Raw genomic sequence first — 6,547 nt, forward strand, 5'->3', positions numbered from 1 at the left:
CCCCCCCCACCACCACCATCACCAACAACAACCAACAACATTTGTTTCTGTTGTTGTGTTTTTATCTATAACGGTATGAAAAACATCTTTGCCCGACTGCAGACCTATCGTATGTCTAAGCCGTGAATGTGTTTCTTTCGTTTAAACGCCAAAACGTGCATGGGGAGATATCTTTACGACAACAGTTATTGCTGACGGAGGCCTGCTTCACAGCGGAGGTACCGTAAACAAACCAGGAAGTCGTTTTATTGGTTAAATCAGTTTATGCATTAACAGTATGGAGGTAAACAAAATTGAAAGTACTAGGTAGATAAATTTCAAAAAGTATATGATGACTGGAAGGAATTGTCCACAGATAAATTTGCAACAAATTCATTTTAATTTCATTAAACCCAAAGTAAGGTGTTTTGGAAATATCCATCGAAGTAAATAAAAAAAGAGAATATATTTTACAATCAGACAACACAATATGTGCACAGAACTCCTACCATTAAATAAAGTTGCTGTGAAAGTTTGTTTTAATTCGTTCAGACAAATTAGATCGGAGTAAGAATCGCGATCTATAATTATTGAAGTTTTTGAAGCTTTTATTTATTGTTTTTGAAACGTTTTTCGAAATTAATTTAATTACTACAAAGATAAAACATAATGATGCGCATTGCTAGCCAACTTAACATTTATAAAAGTAGCAGTGTTGTATAAAAGACAGATACGTTACTTACAGGATATATTTCATATGATATTTACACGGCAAGCCTATCATGGGTTTAATAATTTAAGCATCAGCAAGTTTTAGAAGAAAATTCGCAATTTACTTACCACATATGACTTTACTATATATATATATATATGTACATTTAAATGTAATAAAAATGAACAATAAAATAGTATCCATTGAAACAACACAGATTCTTATTGATTCTGAAATATTTCCATTTGGTCTGCATTGCCACTATTTAAACTTACCAAACAAAATGGAAAAATATCAGATCATTATTCTCACATGATTCCCATTGGTGTAGTGATATGAAGAACGTGTTCGTGAAGTGACTAACTCAATGTAACTCGCAACAATTTATGGAGTTATATAAAAGGTGAATATTCTCGGTAGAATATATTGATTAAATTTTTGAAATTAATTGATGATTTTGTGTTTATTTCCACGGAAATATATTTTTTGCCGGGAACGGCCGCGTGTACTCGTGACGTCACAAGAACAGGTCCCCATTAACAGACAGCGGTATTTGACTTTGCAATGCGACAACAGGTTGGAAGTATAAGAAACACTTAAATTAAAAACGGAAATATAAGTATTAAACTGCTTTCTTTGGAAAATTATTGTCTTATAATTCTTACTGGATTTCAGACAACTTAATCCTAACGCGCTTACGCGCGTTATTTAATTTGTCTGCAATCCTGTGAGAATTATAAGACAATAATTTTCCAAAGAAGGCAGTTTAATGCTTGAACAATTGCTAGGAGAAAAGTATTTGAGAATAAATTAATCGATCAGAACGCTGTTAAACTTACTTGAAGACATCCTCGATGTCCAGGGATTACGCTCACTTTCGCTCTCTACAGCCCTGGAATATGTCATAGCAACATTTAAGGCTCAGTGTGCGCCACCTTGTGGATGAGACAAGAAGACAGGCTTTGAAGTCGGGCGTCTCTCCTTTGTAATCTTCAAATGACATGTATCAGCCTAGCGATTGGTCAGTTTTTTTTGGTCACCTGAGCTTTAGCTCAAGTGACCTATTGCTATCCGTCTTCGACCGTCGTGCGTCGTCCGTTGTCCGTTAACATTTTACATTTTCAACTTAAGCTGAAATACTGTCAAAGGGATTTCATTGATACTCCATGGGAATGTCACTGACAACTCCCTGACCAAGTGTTGTTATTTTTCGGGTCGATCAGAAATCCAATATGGCCGCCATGGCCGCCATTTTGAAAAACTTTTTCAAATTTAAAGTCAAGTTCTACTGGGGCGATTTAACCGAATAATCGTAGGAATTATCAACTTATGGTCCTGACAAAGTGTTGTTATTTTGCGGGTCGATCAGAAATCTAATATGGCCGCAACGGTCGGCCATTTTGAAAAACTATTTCAAATTTAAAGTCAAGTTCTAATAGGCTGTTTTAACTGAAACTCAGTCTAGGAATGATCAACTCATGGTCCTGACAAACTTAACTTACCATTATACTTAACTTTTTTACTCTAATTTTGGTAGATATGATTGACATCATTATCCACTTCATATTTCAACAAAAAAATATAATACTGTAGGACTCAGGTGACCGTTAAAGCCCATGGGCCTCTTGTTTTTACCGGAGACAAATCAAAGAGTTATTTTCGTGCCTTCAATTTTGCTATAACATAGTTCAGGGGTGTAAAGAGCGAAAGCGAGCATAACCCCTGGATATCGAGGATGACTTGAAGAGGGAATACAGTAATCCGAAGGATATTTTAAAATATGAATGTTGATAGAATAGAAAAACAAAAATCTTGATTCAGGAATAATCCAACGGATTTTCACACACAACGATCCATACTTGGAGTTAGATTTACTCCAATAAAAAATTCCTGAGATAATGAAACTGAAACCAGTGTTGGTTTTGGTGATATTTGGGGGTTTGAATTTAAAATTGTTTCAGGAATTTTTCTATATTTTTTTGCATGATGCATGCAATTTAAGTGCCATTTTGATAAACTTTTGTTCATAAATGATGCTGAAAGTAATATTGTCGTCTCCTGATAATCACATGTTCCTGATTCCAATGACCAAGCTGGACTGGTAAATACCCAGATTTCACCGTATCAGTATTTGGACATGAAAATCATATGCATTTCCAAATATAGTAACTCTTCCTTTACCTGCGCAGTAAGTTAACAATATACATTCATGCATGAATGACCACAATGCTGCATACACACAAATACATCGTCATTGTTAACTTCATAACGTGTACATTGTTCAGTAGCTGTCCATTCTTAACACAAAAAGGTGTCCACTATTAATTCAAAGGGGTACTGTGTGTTAAGTAGGAGAAACGCCTCAAACTGTCCATTCTGTGAGAGAATGAACAGATATCGGCCCTACGGGCCTTGATCAGTTCATATTCTCACAGAATGGACAGTTTGAGGCCTTTCTCCCTAACATAAGGACGTATCAGGTTTTGATGGTGGAGGAAAGCCAGAAAACCCGAAGTAAAACAGTAATAAGTATACCGAAATCCGAATGTTAATGTAACCATCTTAAATAATGACATACAATTTAATTTTTAATGTTTAACTAGGCTTTGAAAAGGGTCCATCCAGTGTCGCATACAGCACTCTTTTCGATTTTTCTTGCCCTCGCTTCTATTAGTCTACAAAGTAGGGTAGTTATGTTTCCCCGTTGCATATACTTAGAGGGAACTGTGACGTAGAATCTGGGTATATGCAGTCATATTGTCTTGACACACGAAATCTTGAGGTTCAACAGGCCCCTAAAATACAGAAAAATCTCGGGAAAATTTCAACATAATAGAATGTCTTGCTTAAAACCCATTTTTAATTTCGATGAACAGATATGCGATTTTGATATATTGAACTTGAAACTTGTGTTATAGAATGCTATTTTGAACATTAAGCTTAGTCTGTGATAAGGCATTATTTTGATATTTTCATGAAAATACATCACCGAAATTATAACGAGTCATTCTCTTGCGTTATCAAATTACAGGATACGAAATGACGCATTATCTAATGTGTATTTGTATACATAGATTATGCGGAGCCAAATTCCCATAAAGCTAGCTGTTAAGGCGTATACCAACTTGATATTGCTAAGGAGCAATAATTTAATAATGAAATTATTGCAGTCAAATTTTCGACAGTTTTTTTCTCTGTTTTAATATTGATATTAGTATTGATAATTGCGAAAAAGACTGGCAATAAGTTCGGAGGTTAATGTTAAATTGATTTGACGATTTTGGAAATAGTTTCAATGTACATTTATATTGACAGAGAATTATTTTTCAAGCAGTGGTGTTGGTTTACGAAAACAGTCCCAAATGAACAATGTAAATTACATTATTCGAAAACTTTGAATGAAACATGCCAAGTGGAGATAAAGCCGTCTGCCGAGTATCAATTTTTATACGTGTACTGTTATAGAAGGATGTGAGTGGTGAAGTTGTGATGATAACAGTATCTGATTTGGCCCTCTCTATATTATAGGAAGTAGTCGTTATATATTTGTTGAAATTGTGAAGTTATCATTTTTCCTTTGCCATTTTATGTTATTTTAAACTAGTTTTACTGCCATGTTGTTTTTCAAAACTTATTTTGCCGTTCAAGATCTGGGTTTTTTCATGTTAAGTGCGATTCTATCACAAGCTTTTAATCGTCTCCATGATAATATTATCTACATTACACCATTTAGCGATACCGTCTTGAAACACGTGTATTGTTGAAATAACGCGAACTACCTGCATACACCATACGAACGAAACGAAGATATCGCGTGTTATAGACCTGGAGTGAGCATAGTATGCAGACGTAAAGAACACTTTAAATATTAACAGATTTAAAGTAAGACTGTAACAAGTTTGAATTAATCACCACCAGCGACATTTTCTACTTGCCAATTGTCAATACATATCATCTCTTATGTATGACTATTAACATTTTGCAAGTTTACCGAGCTTTCGCAAACCAGAAAGTCATTGGGGATGTTGAATTGTGTTCTGATAAAAACGGGTTTATTGGTTTAACAGTAACAGTACAGTAATAATAGGGACTTTTATTTCTCGTAAAGTTTCGAGTTTGGCAGTCCCCTAATATGATATTTCTAGATTTTTTTCCTTGCGCATGTTTATTTTTTGCGTAAGTGTTGTTATGGATTCTGCGGTCAGGAGCGTTGTTGAGACGGGGTTTAGGTCGGTATCTAGTCTCCTGATAGACAAACGAGAAGGAAGAGAAAATGGTCTCTAATTTAAATAACATTTGAAATTAACAATGACTTTTTAAAAGTCAAAACAAGTTTCACAATTGATGGATCCGCCCCTGTCCGGACGTGTAACTTCGTATCATCTACACCGTAACGCGTACTGGGACTCTGATTTTGTCGTATGAAATCCAACGAATACGATTCGATATGTCATATCGAGAAGGGTACCCCTGGGTGTCGAGGTTGTGCGTTTAGTGCCTGAAGATATATGATGCCTACGTCCTACTGTCGCTTGTGTTGTAACTATTACGGATGTTTATAGTGGCATATGGCGTATTGGTTTTTGGAGGGGCTAGCACGCATTCACACGAAATGAATCGTCTACCAAGATTGTTAACTTCAATATTTTATAACATTCATCCTCATTCTTTTATCACGAGTTTTATTACAAAATGATACTCGTAGCAATATATCTGTATTAGCAGGCTCCAGTTCAATAAGATTAAGCATAATACAGTCTCTTGTTTAATATTTTAGAGTTGCGTGGATACTTTTGTTTCTTTAATTGTACTACTTTTAGTGTCCACGTTGAAATAATAAATCGTTGCTCATACGAGGATGTTATTGCGATTTTCAAGTTCCCAATAGATGATCTTAGGACGGATATTCTGTGGCATTATCGGCGTGCTCCTTCGCAGCGATTCTAAAATAAAATTTGAACAAGTTCGAACATGACTATTACCTGTAGTTTCTATGGCTTTTGTTTGAAATATCTTCAGGTCCAGTGAAAGCTGCGATTGGTAACAACATGCTTTTCTCCATCGAAAATAAATGTGATTTTTCAAATTCAGCAATAACGCTTATTGTGTAACCTTGACCTTATCGGTATTTATAGATCTATTTAAACTCGCTAGATATATCTTAACACTACGAATGACAATTTGTTTCTATGTTGAGTTTAAATATCGGCATAAACGGTACAGTAATGTGTAATATAGTCCTTTAAAATATTTCGAAATATCATACGCTGGTATTGAGAAAAAAGTCTCATATCAACTGATTTGATTTGCAATAATCTTGGTGGGTTTTGGTGGTCGTATCAGCATATTACAAAGAGCTATTTTGAAACAAGTTTGATATCAAAATAATGAAACTGAGCAAATATTTCAAAAGTGGTTTCGTTTACTTTTCAAAATGGGTCACCTTCAATATGTTCATACAACAATTTGAACCGTTGGACATATGTTTCACTTTTATTTTAATTTTGTAATTTTATAAAATTGTATTATATCGTTTGTTTATGAAATAATTAATGTACATCATCAAAGTAGGTTTATGATCGATATGTAATTGCAATGATATGTATAAACATATTCACGTGACATGTATTTGTTTTGAGTAACGTATGTATTAACTATGATATACAAAAGAAAAAGGATTGTAACACGGTATTGCCCTTTCCTGCTTGTGCGATGTATTTGAGTACACGGTATTTAAGATACTACTGGAACCCCATGTCTGACACTATCATATGTGTGATTCGTTACGTCAGCAGGGCCTAGTGGATGCTCTATCAAGGAAATCAGTGTGTTTGATTGTATAAGGCTGTCCACATT

Source organism: Mizuhopecten yessoensis, unplaced genomic scaffold (assembly GCF_002113885.1).
Source record: "Mizuhopecten yessoensis strain PY_sf001 unplaced genomic scaffold, ASM211388v2 scaffold1379, whole genome shotgun sequence".
NCBI classification, from domain to species: domain Eukaryota; kingdom Metazoa; phylum Mollusca; class Bivalvia; order Pectinida; family Pectinidae; genus Mizuhopecten; species Mizuhopecten yessoensis.